Raw genomic sequence first — 20,025 nt, 5'->3', positions numbered from 1 at the left:
TGATTATCATTATTATACTTTTAGCCCATTTATTAATGAGTACTATAGGTTTTTTTCTCAACTTTCGAGAACTTTAGCTTTCATGTTCCTAATCAATATTTGTGAATTAGTCTTGAAAACAGTTCCTACTCTTGCTATGTTCACCACCTGGCTTTTCTTTTCGGGAATGCGCCGCGATGTCGAAGATCACCCGACCAACGAGCCAAGCAAGTTCGATCGTAATTCGGGAAACCAACTGCAGGAAAAGCGAAAAGTCAAATTGACGTAGAAGTTTCAAAATGGAGCTGGCGTGCCGGTAAGGTAAGGAGGAAGCAATGACGATGGTATGAGACCTCCCGGTCCAGCATAGATATACCTATACACAGACATCCACACAGGCACAGAGACACACAAGGTGAAAAGAGCTGTTTGGAGTGTGTGTAAGGGGCTATTTTTCATGCGTCTTTGACCCCCTACAAGGGGTTCAACTAGCGCCATGCTCCTCTTGTTCACCCGTTGTTACAGACGGACATTCACACATACAGACTCCGACAGACGGACAGACATATGTGGGCGAAACACCGTACAGAGGAACCGTATGAGAAACGTACAAGTCAGCCGTCGTGCTTGCTTCAGTGAGGCCTATATAGATACTATGACGGCTTTATGGGGTCCTGTCCCTGCCGTTAGAACGGTGCTGGTAGTAATGTCGGTGCTTTGGCGGGCAGCGGCTCAGAGACTACACTTTGTGTAAAAAGGGAGCACACTTTGTACCTGGTTTTATTTGCCTGACGAAGGTCTTTCCGCCTTTGATGTCTCCATTTCTGTGGTCGCGTCCTGCCGATTTACACAGGACGTCAGCTACGACAATGGTGACAACGCCAGCGAGGTACGATATGGCACCTGCACGACGTAACATTTGCTCGCGACCTCTTGCCAACCTTTCACCACTAACGCTCCCAGAACCATTTCTTCGCCTTTCTTCTTTTGTATTCCCTGCATTATATTATGCTTCGCTTATTATTGTAGTAGGTAATCGGAAAGATATACAACATGCTGCACACTAGGGATCGCGTGAACCTGGGCCTGCGCGGCTCAAAACAGAGTAATAGGCGGCAGGATCCCAGAGGTAGACAAATTTAAAACAAGACGTTTTTTTTAGACGAACAACAGAGTCTGATAGTAATAATGATAAGGCACAAAACGGTAGGAGATACCGAACTGATCTATTGCTTAGACGATCGTGGGGAGCTAGTTGTATACTCATTATACAAGGATACCTGCATACCACTACTATCGAAGATGTTTGGATTAAAATGGGGTTTGCTTGGTTTGATCGTAAAGTTACGCGCCTACTTTAAATGCATTTAATAACTGCTAGAACTCCTGTAATCTACGCTATTACTATTATAATTGTCGTGACAAAGAACCCCTTGGCTTACAGGCTATTACTCTAGAAACTTAAAGATAGATGTATTTTTGGTTCCAATTTCATGCATTAGATCTGGATTCAGTTGTCCCTTTCTGAACACAAAGTCGTTGAGTCAATGAAACCCTTTAGATGTTTCGGGTTTTACGTCAGGTATTGTTGCCAAGCGTTACAAGTGTGACTTACAAAACAGAGACCGCTTCGCCCAAGATCTATCACTGGGATCTCAAAAGTAACGCTGAAGTGCAAGTCTTTTCCACGGCAGCAGGACTCGCCAAGCTATATGATGAAACAGTGCAAACAGCAAGGGTAATACACTTTCAAAGATTCGAGCAAACGATCCACCTACTTCACACGAATAAAGCTAGACAGCGCTTCGAACGAATTGCTTGTATTATCTAACTGACTAATGGTTCATTTGTCCGGCAAATGTAGAAATATGCGGATTAGTCATTCCTTCGAATTAAAGACGCACGTAGCAGCATCTGAGTTTGCACGTAGCTTGAGCTTTCTCATGAGGTACTAGAAATGTATTGGCCACTGCAGTTGTTTGTTAGAGACACCCTTAGCGGAATATTGCCTTGCAGATTACCGTTCTATTCGTTGGCTTTGTCCTGCGAGTGTATTGCTTCCTGCAAAGAACTCCCCACCCAGTGGTTTGGCACCCCAGCAAACATATGTGGTGTAATGCATCGTGGCGAAACGACTTCGGGTGGTAGATTGCCTTTGTAAGACGGGAAGAAAGAAACGTGAGGTAGGATCGCCGTCTCCTAATGGATAATGCGATGCTGCTCCATGCTGGATATTATAGTGAAAAGGATCTGCCGATAAACAACGTCGTCGTCCCCGCAGGCAGCGACTAAGTGCGGGGGCTGCTACAAAGTTTTAAAGCACCCAGTTTTCCCACGGGGCAGGACAACCACATAGTCGTTGCTTTTGTGAAGTTGCTTTGAGCGACAGGGTATGAGTTTACTACAACTACTACTGTTACTTCTATCCTCACTGGATGACTGTCTATCTGCAAGTACAATGCTTTTCTGCATACCCTACGTTTTGCCTTTGCCCCGACGACCCCATTCCAGACGCACTCAACTATAAACAACCGAAGCTGCCGATAGCTCTCAGCGGTTCGCATGCTGATAACAAATGCACTTGTCCCTCGACTGGACGCCAGACCTCACAACAGAAATCGAGCCGAACACAAAGAAAATCAGTTGATAAGGGGTGCCAGTATTTTGTATGCCGACAACCAACCCTTTAATCGCTACTGTAAAGCAAAGTAGTCTGTTTTATAAACAAAATCGGCTATAATCGTCCAACGAGTACCTCCTATTGATAGCTGTGAGACAACCGTCTTATACATGGATTGTTTCGAGTTTATGTTACCCAGGTGGCATATTCCTGAAGCATAAAGTTTATAGCTAGTCAAATGTCTGATTAAAATGTTTATGAAAACAATTTATTACTGTGCTCATTGCCACCGCAAAAATATTCCTATCATATTCTAATTTATAGTATTTAAAAGTTGTTGACGCCCACCGCAAAAGTGCAGCGCTGCTAGCCGAATCTGATTCTTGATTTTGTTTGATACATTCTGTGTCATATACGATCATCTTCTTTAAAATTCTTATATGTTAGAATGTATTCCGTTGCCTTACGCATCAAACGACATTTTGATGTTGTTCACGACTGATTTATAACGCAGATTTACTAGTCTAGTTCTCATAAACAAAACAAGCGAGGATCTCGTTTGCATTGTAATCTTCGCATCTATTTCATATATCTGCTTGAAATTCATGACACATAGGTCTTAAATCCTTACTAGATGCATATTGCCCTACCAGTTACAATGTAGAGGCATTTGAGCTGTTTATGGGAAAGCCAATGCAGTCCTTGATAAGTTACGTTTTGTAACATCTAATTTTTTATTGATTCATTTCGAGATATTTCGTCGTGGAACAAACAAAAATTAAACCCTGATCGTCTTAATAACGTTCAACTTATTTGAGCCTCAAATTCTGATCATTGCTAACCGTCGCCGCTAATTTAACACCAGAGAAAAAGTGAGCCGAGAGACTAATGTCTGTTACTCCTACACATAAGGGGTTACATGTTTGTCGTGGCTCTTTTTAGTCAAAAAAAGACGACCAGACAAATAACACAAAAAAAAGCTCTAATAATATACCGCCACTTTGTAATATGTCTAATGTTTGGCGAATTCGGTTTCGCCATTACTTATTTCCACATGGATTCCTATTTTAAAAAAAAAGTCGCTTCCAAATACGATTTAAATTCATAATCTATAACGACTTGAAAACATTTCCTCATTGTGCTTGGTCAAAGTTCATCTTTATGTCAGCGAAGCTCCCGTATATTGGTACCTTTTCCGACAGATATCTCCTTCGTCACTAACTTAATATTACTGGCAGGGTACTGTTAACCTTGAGCTCATCGATATGATTACGATTAACAAGAGCCCTGCACACCGCAAGTAGTGTCGCACAATTTTATTCATCCACTCCCTTCACTAAGGTTAACTTAAAAGTTCATGGACATGTTCCCTGTGATGCTAGTGACGCCTACAGGATTTGGTAGGCAAAAGTGACTCAGGCATAAGTAACAGGTTATGCAAAGACTAGATCCCACCCCAATATTAGCAGCCGGGTTCTAGATGTGTACAGCTGTACAGGCTTCAGCTCGTCTTGTTCAACTCCATGCCGGTCTGGGTCATCGACATCTTGCACGTTTGTACTGTAAACAATAGCCCTTCAGCTAGACTCAGTTGTTTACAAATGGCATATAGCCATCAATTCTATCCTAGCAATGCGGAGTATGGTTAACGTTACACCTGAATGATTGTAAACATAGTAAACCAGTTTGTTAAATTGTAACCCTTGATCGTTGTTGTTCCGCGATCGATTTCACTTTCCCCTTAAGGAACTTGTGTACGCGTTTGTACTGCAGTATATATATATATATATATGTATGTATCACCCCATTCTGTATTGAGCTGTATATAAACTAAATATTTGTAACACATTCGTTGGTTTCCGCTTTGGAAAATGACCATTTCGCGGTCCACCAACCGCGAGATTCGTATTTATATTAACTAGTGAAAGCTTTGGCTTGACTTACGCCACGAATCTGCTATAAAGGCAGACTTCAGTCATCCTAATTAATATAAATATTTGTTATTTGTTGTAATGCATACATATATATGTGGCCATATTGCTGGGTGGGAAAGAGCTCTTCCCAACACACAGCTCGTTTCCCAGTCGCTTAAATGACACATGTCACTATTTGCCGCTCTCGTCCTTTTATAGCAGGACAAAGCTGAATAACTCTGTGGCGTAAACGTGAAGCTGTGGCGTCGCACGTCACTGCATAATTTATTAAAGGGCAGATTAGCTTCTTTGGTAGTGAGAAGGAGTAAATGCTTTCTTGCAGCGTGCCATTCACATTCAGGCGTCTGCAAACTTCACAGACATTGCCGCCATCGTTAAGATGAACTTATACGTTATTGTTGTCGCTTGTGAGGCGGAATTCGTTCTTCTAAACAAATAAAAGGATTTTTATATAGCCTAAGTGTATCTACACTTGACTAGACCTTTGTACATACTCGTACCGGATATAATACCGCAATTTATTCTGACCTGCGGTCACATTGTTGTATATTTTTTAATTTTATTAGCGAACAACAATTATGTACGAAAACAGCACGACCCGCGAAAGATTTAATCCAGCTTTATAAAATTATGCACACTAGATTATTTTTATATATTCGATAGAAGAAATCCAAGTGATTAGAGGAAATCGATAAAAGAAATGAAATATATATTCTAGAATACAACTTCATATATAAACAAAAAGTCACAGGATATTGTGATACGTACACACCAAATAAATCGAATATCAACCAAAGGCTTACAAGATATTTACATCTGTAATAATAAATCATCTTGTATTTAACAACTAGCGTAATAAATGAATAAAACTCGAACTTATACAAGCTTTATGGATCCTAGGCGTTCTGTTTTTGCTTGTGTTCAGAGGTCAGTAGCAGACCACCTTTCAAGTTAATAGCAAGCCTGCCGGGTTGACCAGACGCACCCGCATAGACTGAGTTTGGCTTGAAGGTTACGACTTTTGTAGAATCATACTTAACTAAAAAACTTTGTCTTACAGGATAATGAGGACCTGCGGATACCCATAGGGCTGGGCAAACATAATACTTCCGGTTGCAAGATAGTGCAAAGCTCACGTTTTAGAGGGAAATGAGTTGCCCTTTATTAACGCCTCCCCAAATTCTTAACCCTACAATCTAGCAGTGAAAGTGTGCTATGAACGGTACCGGTATAAACACAAAATAAATGATGGAACTCCAGTCTCTAAAATATTTTATGAGTTTCAGTGCTTTATCAGTGTGACACAAAAAAATCATTGAAGCCTGACAGTTGCTGCATTTAAATATAGAATGAGCTGGACAGCTATCGTTATGATGTGTCTATTCGTTGCACAGGCCGCTACAAAAGTTAACCTTCCATACCTAATTGCAAAATCGTTGCTATAATCAATATTTTTAAACCTGCCTTAGACAAATCGCGCGCTGTGTTACATACGTATCGATTCAGGTCGTATACTTCTTAATTTGCGTGCCCAGTTGGCAATTATTGGCAAAAATTATGGCCAAGTATGACAACTAGCGTGTACTAAAACAGATAAACAGTCAAACGATTCGTGTATATTATGATCACCCACATTTCAACCAGAAACCCAATCTATCGTAGACGAATATTTGGGCTTTTTCGTATAAGATAGATGCATATTGACAGCCTTGATGTATTTCAGTATTACCTCCATTATTTGTCACTTTTAGTCAAAGCAAATTTTAACCTTTTTACTATACTAATCCTCCTATAGTTGTGTATCCCAGTTGGACTCCGTTTTTAGCGACTCTGTACTTTCGTTGAAAACGTAATTCCAAGCTTCCCAAAATTGCCAAGCTTCAGCCAGCGGTGCTGTTGGCTTTAGGCGGGGCATGGAAGAATCTGACGGTGAGAGAAGCTCCAGGCAACGTTTTTGCCGTGCTACAGGTTACCTTCACCTTTTTTTTAGAGAAGAATACGTGCGAAAAAGATTACCTATAGTTTTTAATGTTTAGCAGCGTCGGGATTACATAGTACAGTAGTGCGAGAAGGACCAAGAGACTTGGGCCAGATGACAATAGGAACAATTATTATTTGTTTGTGTAGTTTTAATAAGCAACGGCATGCAACATATCTATTCAAGTGTTTGTAGTATTTGTAATCGCGCTCTTCTTCAATATCCTTTAATATACTCTATGTTGTTAATAAAACAACACAAAACAAATGTTTCTTGTCAAATATTTATATGCAATTCTGGCCTTTTATACGCGAAACTGTTCGTTTTTCTCTTTGTTGTTTCAAGTTACATACATTTGCATGTACTAGGCCGGAACTCGATCATTCTGCTTGAAAAGCAGATGGACGGCGAGTACTTCCGAGTGTGTCTCTCTGAAACGTCAATTTATCTTTCCGTTCTCTGCTCACAGCCCGCTTCTTATGGCGCTCTACTGCTCACTTCTACTTTACGGTGGCCAGAAGTGGCACAGTTTTTTCAGCCTAAACGTCGTTGCTGAGCGGACAGATATTGTCTTGCGTTTGTTACGCCTGGTGATAATACCGTGGTCAATGACCATTGGCTAGAGAGCAAATATTCTATAAAGATAAATGAGTTTCTTTGTATCTTTTCTCTCGAGTCATTCGCTGGAAAAGTCTAGTTCCGCTAATGGACGATGCCACAGATCCTCGATAGCATGACAGAAAGCGGCGGAAGTGTTCACTCTTTGTGAGTTCTAATTTCTATACGTTATCTTGTTTCATTGTCGGACTGGAACAGCAGACGATGTCTTTAGTGCAGTCGCAACAGCTTTAACGTGCGTTATACCTGCATACATAAAGCACGTAGGTCTCAGCGCATCTATATCATTATGATCGCCTTATCATTTTCCTATTTAAAAACAAAGGTCTGTGGGCAATCATCAGAAGCATAAAAAAATTCAAGGGTCTACGTTGTTCGTTTGAGTAGCTATTGATGATCCAACTACTTTGTACTAACTGATATATATTTATCAGCATCAATGATATTACACACATATAGTTGCAACCTTTTCATTATTATGAGTAAACAAACGTGATAAACAAGGTTACAGACATGATTTTACTTCTTTTTTTTTTTGATTTTACTTTTAATCGTTCCATCTACGGGAAAACGTATTGACTCCGACTTCAGTTATACGCGTGTCACCTTATGGGTGTAGCATCCGCTGTTGGGTGCACATTTTACGTTTATAGCGCAGACACGTTTGCGCGTTATGTGAGCATAACGTGACTCCCAAAGGAATTCACTCTAGCGATAAAATGGCGTGATTTTGGATATCAACGACGGAACCTCCGGGCCTTCATTTAAAATTGGCCACACTTGAAAAAATCACTGAATATCAAACAATTCTACGAAACAGCAATTAGGCAAGTAATCATTCTCGGTAGTAGTCTAGTGGGTAACGTTCTCTTTACTTCATGCTGTTAGGAATACACTATCTGGAGTAATGCTTAACGAGTGAAGTGCTGGACGCAAAACTATTGATTAAATGATACGGAACTGTAGCGCTAGTGAGGGCACATCAAATTGAAGCTACAAGAAAGTTAAAGCCCGGACGAGCTCGATATGCATCGTCTATGAGGGCGTTGTTTACTTACATACAAGCTAAAGGGACTGCTTCCTCGCATTTTCAGAAGATACTATTACTAGGACATAAATAGGCATCTAAGTTTGGTGTAACATATTCTAAGCATAATCGATTTGTTCTACACAAGACAAGTGAAGACTATCCGTCTTTTTTATTTGATTGCCTTGTTTTATCAATTTAATACCTTCTTATATCCGGGTTTAGCAATCCCTTAAAGACTGACAATTGCAAGCCATTATTCAGTCAAAATGAGAACCGAGACTGGCCCAAATGTCATCACGGTGAGACTATCGATTTTTCACTTCTAAGCCTGAAGCGTTTGTAAGTAGCGTTAATGGAACCGAAAATCGGCGGCCCTTGGTGACGTACCACAGGCAGGAGCCTCACCAGACAAGAAGTCTGCTATGGATTCCACGTTCTGCCTCCGAAATAGATTAACCTAATGGTACGGCCGTAACTCAAGGGGACGATGACTTAGACTTTGGGAGTAGAAAACGCACAGTTCTACCCAGCGCCGTCAGTTCTTTGTTGTGTTATGCTTATTGTGACGATAAAGTACATAATTGATCGTCACCGACATTCAATCTACATGTTTTAAACCTTGTCCTTTTTTGGGCCATCCTTAACGCGCGACAACAAAATGTGCACTAGGCCCACTACCCACTAAGGTTACCTACCTACTAACCACTACTATGCTCACCTTTAAATTTCTAATCACATAGCCTTAACGATCTGTGAGCGAATAAATTAAATCAAATGTTTATTATTAGGCCTGATTCTTGATCATGGCGTCACCGTTTCGCCAAGGAGTCCTCTGTACCATATGGAAAGGGACGTACGAACGCTTAACGAATAACGTCGCAGTTGAATAACTTCTAACGTAAAAGTTTACTCAGCCTTGAAATCGCCCGTTTGAGCGTTTGGAAACTGTTATCGGCAAGAGTGCTTGTTTTTGTTACGTCATTCGGTATAAAATGCACCAAACGTTAATAACACAGTTCAAAATTGCGTGATCTTAAAACGATGCGACTATCTGGGACTTTTTTTCTGCGTTCGAAGCGCTCCTGTAGCGTTTGGGCTCAGACAGATAGCGTTCGCTCCGATATCGTTGCTCAGGTTTTTAGCCGATGAGTCGCAGTGAAGCAAAATACAGCGACGGATAGAACTCGCAATGCAAACCTCGTATTCCGCAAACAAATTGCTATTAAGAGCATCGTAAGTCATTGGCTTGCAAAACCCCAAGTAGGAGATTTTGAACTCGAAAATGAATTTCGAGAAAGTGACTGAAAATGCTCGTGATACCTGTGTGAGTGGCCGACCCTCCTAAAGCACACGACTATCAGCACCCGACTATATTGACTGCAAATATGTTGCACTTGTTCAACGCAGTCTAAACACTAACAGAAAATTGAAGTAAAAATGTAACAAACGGTATGGTCGAAGATATTTCAGCGTTGACAAACATAGATTACACATAAAAATGAAATTGAAAATTGTAAAATTATCCAACTAGTTGCGTAATGAGATTGTGTTTTTACTGCACTATGAAAAGAATGACGAGTTATCTATACTCAGTCAGTGGTCTGCTAATAAATCCGTGCTGTCTAAGGCTGTACTTTCGTGAGTCGGCTCTCTTATGTCAAAGTATATTATCAAACACAAATGTGGCGCTACCTATTCAATGAAGCATCCTTGCTGCCCGGTCTCTAAAAACATACTAAATAACATGTCGATACACCATTGGAATTTATCAATAGTCATATAAAGCGCACTCTCATTTAATGAGTTCGTCAGAAAAGACCGTTCTACAGGCCGTTCGAGGATCAAGTACAAAAACCAAACAGCGAACATTTCTATTTACGTTCGCAGCGTTCAACTAGACGGGCCAGCTGGATAATCTCGTCAACAAACAATATCGTTGCAGTAAGTAACTGAGCTTTGCGCTCACCTATGCAGCTGCTCAGTCGTGTCTCGTATCCAACTAACAGCGGCATTAGGCGCCGAAGTTAAGAAGGGACCGAGGGCAAGGCACACTTCGATATTGCCAGCAACGTCACAAGGGTGGTATCGACGAAAAACGAAACTATGTGCAGTATAACTAACAAAATACTGCTGCGTGAGGAAAAAGCTATGGAGCTCCTGGGCCTCTAACAGTGTGATCGGTCCGCTGTGACTGTTCCAATATAAACATGAGTCGTTATCATATCGCACTGGCCTGAGACGCGCTGCCACTGGTCGCCTGTCACCTACAACTGTTACGCCGTGCTCACTGCTGGCCCACCTCAGCTCAGCCGGACAGCTACACAGCAGAGTCACCGGAGGAGAAGCTTTACAGACTTCCCCCAACCCCGAAAGACAGCACTGCTCGTCGAGAGAGTAACGCCAGCGACGGCTGATAGGACCGAGTGCCAGACGCCCTTCACGGTATAACTACGTGGGAAGCAGACAATGAGGAAACGAAAAAAAGCTGTTCGCTTCTGGCCCTCACGTGTGCTGACACGGACGACGCAGCGTTAGGTGGCAGGCCAGTGGCCAGCAAGTCATGAAACTCAAGGTGTCTAGAGCTGCTTTGGAACAGATGACTCACACAATGAGCTCCGGCCAGTACATGGATGCTGTCTATTTGCCGCTGACAATGGTTGCTTCATCTACAGGCAAAGAAGGCTTGTGGGGAAAGGAAGATGATAGCTGTGACATTACCAGGGCGTGCGGCGATGAGCAGCTGGTTGGCGGGACTTTGACGGTAGCGAGGGTACCTTGAGCTGGTAGGATGACGCTTTACGGTGTTGGATGTTAGCAGTACGGAGAAAACAGGGAATCAGGGCGTCTGGCCGGCCTGCTTCTTATCATTAAAGGACGGACACGATTCGATTAAAACGCAGCTTTTTCTCTGGCAGAAACAATGAGAGAAACAAAAAGATAAAGGGGCCCTGAGGCCATGGATAAACGTTGATGAATTCATTGAATGGGGAAGAAAAAGGTGGATGTTCCTCGCGCACTTCTACACGCGAGCTGTACGCCAATTAAACGATTATACGTGTGTATATTATAAAATTAGAGAGCGAAAGGTAGACACACGAGTAACAATGAAGGGTACGTTACTCGTGCCGCGCACGAATTAATTTTCGCTTCAACAAACAAAAGTCTAGATGATGGGTGTTGCCCATTCTACTGTAAAAGCGAGCGTCGTTAACGGCAATGATTATGTCAATTACGTCAACAACGATGCTCTAATTTCTGTTGAGACGAGATGCTCAGCGGATCATTATTTAGAAAGTCATGTCGATTTACATACTGCACAGATTCAATTGTTTACATGTACCGATGTCTTTATATCAGTAATAGAAGGTGAAAAGTACCTGCATGTCCTTTAAAGGAGTCTACGCCCATTTAAGTATGGACATCTACGTCCTCTAAAAAGATGTAAAAAAAATGTAGCAGTATATAGCAATATACAATTTATATTCTATTGGCATTGACGATACTCTATGTTATTACTTCATTGCGCAACGCAAAAGAGATTTGTGAGAATGGGAAGTTACGTTTCGTCAATGCAAGGGCCTTTTTTAATCAATGAGAGAATCATACTGAGACTTTTTGATAGGATTGTGAAAAGATTGTTGCATAGCACATGTCCTAGTAGCCTCAGAAGCTTCGGCGATCGTGCGCACGCGTGAATTTATTCAAAAATATATTGGCGTGGTGTTGTCTTTAAGTAAATTCTCCTGACCTAGAATGTAAACGTACACACAGCAGGTATGAACTACATAGTCACGCCGTTTAGAGAGCTCCTTATTATTTTCAAACACCGATGTCTACGATTCTTAATAATAGCTGAAGCAACCTTGAAAATCTAGAAGACACTATTTCAGTTTTTCTTCAGGACTTTTTTTCGTAAAGACACATTTTCCGTACCGCCTAAACAATACGCTCAACAGCAGATACTTCACAAGCACCCGTGTCGGTCAGTTTGTACGAGTACTTTACATATACATTAAACAATTCTTATACTTATGAGAATTGTTTAAACAATGGAAAGCATGCCGGTTTCATGCCGAAATTTCTAACGAAACGAATGATGTCCTATCAAAAATCACATATAACTACATATAGACTATTATATAGATACATACAGATATATACATACAGAACATGTTGATAATTTAACGATATGAGACCATTCATTATCCTATATTATTAAATTATCGACGTGTTCTGCATCCTAAATGTCAGAGACCTCTTTGGTGTTACCCTAGATTTCCTTTGACTGCTCGCCAACAGTAGACTGAGAACTTCAAGCACGAAACAGTTCTATGCTGCCTCTAGTATCTCATCAGGCTCTTGCGCTTTATAATTCAACAACACATTCTCTTTTGCCCTGTTTTAGAGTGGGAGAATGTCTTGTTGGTTGCCGCAAAAACCCATAATGTTGTTGCAAAATGGTTACGTACGACTCGGATCGTATCCTCTAAGAGCCTCGGACATGGCCTCAAACGTTCCGTCGGTTCTTTCTCTATTGATGGCACTGCGTGGGTCGTCGAGGCCTGCGGAGGATCAAACTAAAAGATGCTTCAGTACAGAGGGTTTACGTGCTTCCACGCTCGAAGTAATGTAATATAATCGTTCCTATAGAAGTCACTAGAATTGCCCACTTGTCCAAAATGCAGATGAAATACAACTAATACAAGAATCTGGGGATATTAATAAGGAGGAAGGATTATATCTTAAAAGGAGTTAGACAGAACGTTCGTGGTTAATTTTTGTGCGTACGTATTTGTATTCTTTAACATAACTTATTGTGTATATATGGGGACATATACCATGGTATTGAATGTCTCTTGACAATGCACTCTGAAAGTATGCATTTTTAATTAAAAAAATATTAAGTTGAGATCCATAGACACGTCAAGTAGGCAGGACAATGCTAATTAAGCGTGACTAATATAACTTGTAGGATATTGCTAAATATGTCCAACACACGTTATCTAGAACGTTCCTAATGGCAGGACCTCAAATCTAGGATCATTTTTACATATAAATCACACATGAGTAGTTCGTAGATTTTTGAGTGAGGACTGCCCTATACGTCATGCTTATTTAACGTAAGCAGGAACTGGCCTGGACATCATTAGGTAAAGCATCCATGTGTTTCCACAGATGTTCTTAAGTAGCCACTGTGGTCATTATGGTCAACACAATCCAAGCGTCTGGGGCAGTTCACAATAGTAGATAACAAACATTCGAACCAACAAAAAGCCGCTCAAAAGAATACAGGTAGAATGCCTTGCACTCTCGCGCTTTCTGTAGGTTGATTCTCGTAGCAGGAAGGGATGACAGTGACGATTTATTCGTATTAGCTTCATGAAGACAGTACATCACGGCTTGACGTGAATCGGGCGATCATAATGCCATGGGAAGCCGTCGGCAGCATTAACTTTAAGCACTCTGCAGAGCAAATGAACGAACGCAAAGAGAGCGACGATCGTGGAATAGACAGAGTTAGACGGTAGGCGTCAAGCAGGTCAGCAAGACGTCGTGATGTCACCAATAAATTATATCAGGAAGAAGAGAGGCCTGACGAGAAAGTTTCACTAGTTAATCAACGATGAAACTGCTATATTAGTTACTTCAACGCTGTAATTTTATAACTTATTTTGCACATACGGAATACTAAAGGTTCTTCACAGACTATTATAGCAACCGTCTGTATGTAGGGTGTCTATCTGAAAAGCAGAAATATTTTATGTCAGTATTTATGACACATGGATAAATTTGAATTTTATGGAATGTGAACTTACTAGTTATTGTTACCCTCTGTGAAAACCTGTGATTTCTATGAGTATCTTTAATTCAGCATCCTTATCTAGGTATAAAAGCGTCACCTGTGTTTATTGATAATTGCTACTCAGAACGATTGGCATAGCGAGCAAGAACAGCAAAGCGCAAACGTATTACAGCTGATTTATAGATTCAGATGTTAGGTTAGTGTACCCAACTAGACGACACGTAAAATGTAGATGACCATAGTTCAACATGATACTACATTTTTTTAAGATTCAACGCCTCAAAATTCGTTGACTTTTAGCTAGAGTTGGATTAGATGAGCGAAATATAGGTCTGTCTAGCAAATCTGAAGTTTTATTAAAAATAGATAATGATAATTAAGAGTACGAGTAGTCAGTAATCACCATTAAATCTTCTCGTAAGTACATACGCTTCTTTTTCGGGTGTTCGGTCTGCCAATTCGACTTGTTATCACTGTTATTCAAAACAAATCATGTTTCATTCACTGTCTAAATTCAACATTTCAACAGTACCATATCGGCCCTTTTTCGCCTCACCCCACAACATGTAGTTAGTCGTCGCATAATATAATACCATATATGGGGCATTACCCCATAGAAGCGCGTACTTGTAGCTCATTCATCGCACAGACATCAATAGGTAGACTGCGACTGGCCGCTGTAGCGCAGACTATAGCTCATCGTATGAGCACTCTAGCAGTGAATAGCGAGCGGCAGGATACTGGCCGAACCGCCTAGCCAGCTGTCAGAAGCAACACGACCCACAGCGAAGAAATCAGAGGAAAGGCAGAGAAGTTGACTCGATACATGCCGATCCAAACGCAGGCACACATCCGAACCAGGCCAAGAGGATGCATTATAGAAAGAGTATGTCTAGTTCTATCTCGCTTGTCTCTAGGAAGAAGACGAAACAAGTGAAGAGGAGAAGTGGGCAGTCGCAGCGTTAGCAGCTGCAGCGGTGGCGCCTGTATATGTGTTGAGGCGCAAGGGAATAAGCCTGATTAAGGGCTTATCGGCCCCTTGGTCGCCCTAGGTTTTCGTCGACCCACCAATCCACCTAGGTAACGGCTACCTTCGGCAGTCAATATGCGGAAACACGGCAGGGCGGCCAGGCGAGCAGCAAAAGCGTGGGACAGAGCACCGGAGCAGACGAGCAGGCTACTGGCCGAACAGTAGCTACACGGGCAGAAGCGCCGTAGTAGATAGACTCAGAAGTCCCTCTATGGAAAAGAAGCAAGACGGGAAGCAAGAGCTTTTCTGCCGTGGCCTAATATTGGTTTCCTACAGGTGTGTGCCATAGTGCGCCGCATCCGCTTCATTGTTAGTCTAGTCTCCAAGGGGACGATGTTGGGTTGGACGCCTGTGGTCCTATAAAGAGAGTTACGGACCCGAATTGCTTTTTGACCTTTTCCTACGTTCGTCTCGCCGGAAGCCAGGGCATAAGAAGGCAGCTAAAGCAAAGGAGCGAAGGACAAAAAGCGAAATGTCATTGAAGAAATGCGATTGTGTTTCGGTGGCTTCAATTGGCTTCCCGTGCTGACTGACTTAGAATTTGATATCGTTTCTTATTTGACACTAAATTATATATAATGTAATTGCATGGTGGAGTCCATTTGATGACTTCGTTACGTGGCGTCAAAGGATGTTACGTTTTTCGATCTATAGGCCATACAGAATGAGTACATACGAAGTTAATGCTGAGTTGCATCATGATGGTATTAAGCGCACATATTTGAATATCATATGCGTAACATTAGGCCGATAGACGATCAAGGAACAGATTATGAGCTTTTTGTATTTCTCTAGAAATAATAAAATCCACTCTGCATTTAAGTAGCTACATTTTTTAGAATATCTATTTTTAGTCACCCGTTTCACCCTATCTATTTTTAGTCACCTGTTTGTCCTATTTCGGGTTCTACATATATGAGTTTTCCATGTTATACGTCGACACTTCGATACGCCCAGTGGACTATGCAGCTAAATCGCTTACAATACATACCGTTTTACATTTGAATCCATCCTGACATAATTGATACGAAGTACCTGTTTTGTTTCGTCTATCCATTTTGGATATCTGTATATATTTAGTAGGCTAGGTCTATTCGATTTTCAGTTAGCAAAATATCTAGGGGGAGGGGGGGGAAACAGAACTATATGAGTAAAAGTTACTCAAGGCTACCGTTAAAAATAACCGATGCCGTAAAAAACAGAAGAATATATTAGCGTGTTTGTAAAAAAATGTTTATCACGCGGTCCTGGTCGGCCCACTACCATTAACTTTTGACAAAATATTAACTGAAGACTTCAGTTTCGTTGGCACTTTTAGCCCTGCTCGGTGAGGTTTTATGGACCATTAATGGGGTTTATTTGGGCCACGAATGATTTGGCATGAAGGAGTCAGTCGTTCAAAACTGCTAAATGGGACCTTTCTTTCTTCGTAGAAAAGGCTGTGACTCTAACTGGAAGAGTTAGGCAGATCATAGATTATAAATTCTCTTCCTAAAGGTTACATGAAGTCTTTTTGGGTAACATGAGCTCGGGTTTGGACGGCTAAAATAGTGACATATTGATTTGTCCGTTTTCTTCTAAACGTAAGTAAGAACCAACAACGTGCGTATCATTCTCCAGAACCAATCTGACCTCATTACAGGATGTCTCGTGGTTATGCACGGTTCTGGTGTAAATAATTATCGATAATAAGTTTTAATCTACGGTCATGCTTATCAGCAAATTGACGCATAAGCCGCCAAGATTTTTGTTATCTGACTGACGTGTCACGCCAAGAAAGTTACTAGCACTTCTTTGCAAAGCCATCGCACGTAGCTGGTTGTGGATAACAACGACAGTTATAAAAATACTATGTCTTTGTTTAACTTGACATATATACACATACGCTTTCCTGTTGCCTCATGTTCAAAGCCAACTTACTTTTTTCGAGTTCTCCCTACAATTAGCCGTCTTAACTAGCTAGAAATTCAATGGCCCACATAGTCGTAATTTGGTTCACATGACCTGTAAGATGGCTATCTAACATAACCAGATAAAGTTGCCCATAAAGGGTAACTTGCTTTCAAGTTAAAGAGAGAAAAAAAACACTGCGGTACAAGAATTAGTTGCTTAGTTTGCTATCTGATCGTTCAATGAAAGATCAACAAAACGCGCAAGAACTATCCATTATATACATACACACCTTTCAATAATTGACTTAAAGCAAAAATATGCACATTTTAAAAATTGTAATTTTTATTGCAGTGAAATTGACAGTAAGTATACGCTTAGCAGAAAAAGATGCAATGGCTTCCATAGCTTCTGTGCGATATAGTTCGGCTCTTTCCTAATTAAACCTAGTGAGGTCGCCAATGCATCTCGAGCTCGATTGCCTGCATCTGTTGAAAGAACAGTATCGAATTTAAACATGACATTCAATATTAATGTTTTCTCTTTACCAACCTTTCTGCATCAGTTGACCTCGATATGACAGATTCAGGTACTTTATTCGATGCCACTGCGTCTGTAAAAAGCAATCCCTCTATTATTCTGTCTGATATATATTTTCCTTGGTTCGACAATAGAGTCTACACTTATTTCGGTCCCGTTACTATCTATTTTCAGCCTTTCATTCGTTTGTAGCAACGCCATTTCTAAATTCGAATGACTTCACGTGATACTACGTTTTAAACAAAAACAAGAGTGATTTTTTTATTCACCAGTGTGTAAACGGCTCGCCGCATATGTTAAACTTGCCATTTATCATTAATACTACTGTTAATTAATGCGGATTTTTAAAAATTGCCCTACACATGGGATTTCTACAGCCTTTTAACCAGTAATTATAAAAGTAATAATGCCTATTTGTCCCAATTTTTAAGTGTGCAAACACCTTTAATACTGCGTCGTGTACTGGCGTCCTTGGTCATCTTATTATGGCGCTGTAAGCGTTGCTCAGGACTGGTTTAATTTCGAATAACGTAACCGCCATATTTTCATGCGAGGTTCTGACTTTTGGTTGGTCTACCTTCGACTGCTAATGTACACATCTTTAATTCGGTTCGAAACGTATTTTGTTACTGATGTTTACACAACAATTAGGTGAAACCACTACAGACATACGACTTGCTTCACATCTTGTTTCTTTTTCATTCATTAAAAAAGTGTTGTTGTGAACTGTCACAAGAGCACAGCTCGAAATGACGGTCAAGCGTTTTTCTGATTGAAATCTACCATTGACATTTTATGTATTGTTCTGTATATCAGAAAACAGAGATGATCATTAATTTATAATGACTAGTTGTTTTGTCCATAAAGTACCTTTTTAATTGGTTATTTTTTTTTTACATTTTATTATGTTTCACTACGAATCGTATTGGTTCCCGTGTATTTAAACTCGTGTCATTTAAAACCTAAGGTTATTTCGCACCTCGTCCCAGTGCCGTGGAATTATTCCGAAAGTGTCATTACACTGATGCTGTACAGTCTGCCAAACGTCGAAGTCGTATTCGAAATTCCTATCTACAACTGCAGGCCTCTAAAAATCTCCTAGTGATCCATCCATCGTCACTCCGCAAGAATGTTCGGGTTTATATTTGTTCAAATGTAATATATGTAGACATGGCTCCATTGTATTGATTGATGTTTCATATTCATATTTTTATAAAAAAAAAAGTCATTACAATTTCACGTTTATATTATGTCCAGCATGTAGGGTTCGTACCATCGCTAGTTTATTATTACCAGCCATTTTGTCTGATTTGTTACTTTTCTGTTTTTGAGTATATATTTATATTATGGGTGTTTGTCGCCAATTGGCACTATTAATTTTCAACCTACATCATCTGGAGTCTTCGAGTCGAAAACCCCTTGCGCGTTCGTACGTTTCGATGATGACGATAATTAATTTTATTACATAAAATATCTACACTGTTCAATAACTAAATGCGTAATAGTACAACGTATACTTAAGACAGGGCTGCACCTTTCCTTATTCAATAATGATACCAGTATTCAACATGTCACTTCTACATAAGGCCTTGTGTGCAAGCCCTTGTAACACTATTATAATCGCAGGACAACTAGAATACCCTCATTGTAACTTTTGTGGTTTCTAAAATTTCGTCGCCATACTAAGCTATGAATGCTATCACGATTGCATCCGCAGTAACTGATGTACCCTAGTTGATATTTTAACGATAGCGGCAGGCGATGCGTTTTTTGTAACTCTTTAACAGCCTTAGCTGATAAGGCCGAGCAAGGCCATTTAATGCTGCTTAGATATTGTACTAGTGACATGTTACTGAATGTGTCATTTGCCTTTGCATATCGTTCCATCAGTACGTTGCCCACAGCTGTGGCTTTGTCAGCCGTGCACGATAGTCGATAAAGGATGCTCGTGTCAACTAATATTGGCACCATCGCAGCTGGCGCCGAAGAGGGGAACAACGTTCGATTCGGTTGTAGCTTCAACAGCGGAAGCAGACAAAAGAGCACAGCAAGCAACAACACACACAAGATTTCTGAGAACTCGACATTTACTCGAAACTAGCAGCGGAGAAACGAAAACAGAATGGTTAAATGTAGGTAGCTGTAAGTAAGATAGAAAGCTGACCAAAATCGTTAAGTACAAGCTTCATTCAGAGGGGGCCAGAGGAATGATGGAGCTAGGAGCGACGGCAGGTACAAAGTCACTCACTTAGTCGTACGACGGGGCGTGAAAATGTCTGCTGCGAGAGACTAACTGGGTAATCTGAGATTAGCGCGCGTAACGTCTCTGGTAACACTGTAAGCGAGCAACAAAGACTACGTCCGTTCAAGTCACGTCGTGTGTCTCTTGTAGAAAAGCAGCTGGGTCGACACCATTGCCCAACTGGTCCCCGGCTGTTATTAGCTTGTCGCCTTTCTGAACCCCACCAGGGTACGGAGCTTCAAGGAATGGATGAACACTTGGGAGCTATCGAAACGCCAGTAGTAGTGGACACGTCGACAGCAAGCACGACGACGAGAGTGGAGATTACGGAGGTTGTCCAGTAGCACCACCATTGTAGCAG

The 20,025-nt window shown here is 41.0% G+C and overlaps 2 long non-coding RNA genes across 5 annotated transcripts in view; one reads left to right on the top strand and one right to left on the bottom strand.

The window, feature by feature from the left end:
* LOC111263263 (uncharacterized) overlaps positions 1-5,809 on the top strand; it is a 10,523-nt gene extending 4,714 nt beyond the window's left edge. For 3 of the 4 annotated variants that reach the window (XR_015312237.1, XR_015312238.1, XR_002682120.2), the window contains 2 exons: positions 186-300; positions 5,594-5,809. This is a non-coding gene — a long non-coding RNA (uncharacterized LOC111263263). Of the gene's footprint in view, positions 1-110; positions 301-5,593 lie in introns of all 4 variants that reach the window. The other variant, XR_002682121.2, reaches the window with a different exon arrangement.
* On the bottom strand, positions 149-18,222 carry LOC111263264 (uncharacterized). Its single transcript, XR_002682123.2, has 3 exons — positions 17,865-18,222; positions 17,435-17,495; positions 149-235 (listed from the first exon to the last, which is right to left on the bottom strand). It is a non-coding gene; the product is annotated as an uncharacterized LOC111263264 (long non-coding RNA).
* Between the last annotated feature and the right edge of the window lie 1,803 nt (positions 18,223-20,025).

The sequence above is a fragment of the Varroa jacobsoni genome, unplaced genomic scaffold (genome assembly GCF_002532875.2).
Source record: "Varroa jacobsoni isolate VJ856 unplaced genomic scaffold, vjacob_1.0 scaffold_752, whole genome shotgun sequence".
Lineage (NCBI taxonomy): Eukaryota > Metazoa > Arthropoda > Arachnida > Mesostigmata > Varroidae > Varroa > Varroa jacobsoni.
Note: the sequence above shows the minus strand (reverse complement) of the source record. Positions and strands in the feature narration are given on the sequence as shown.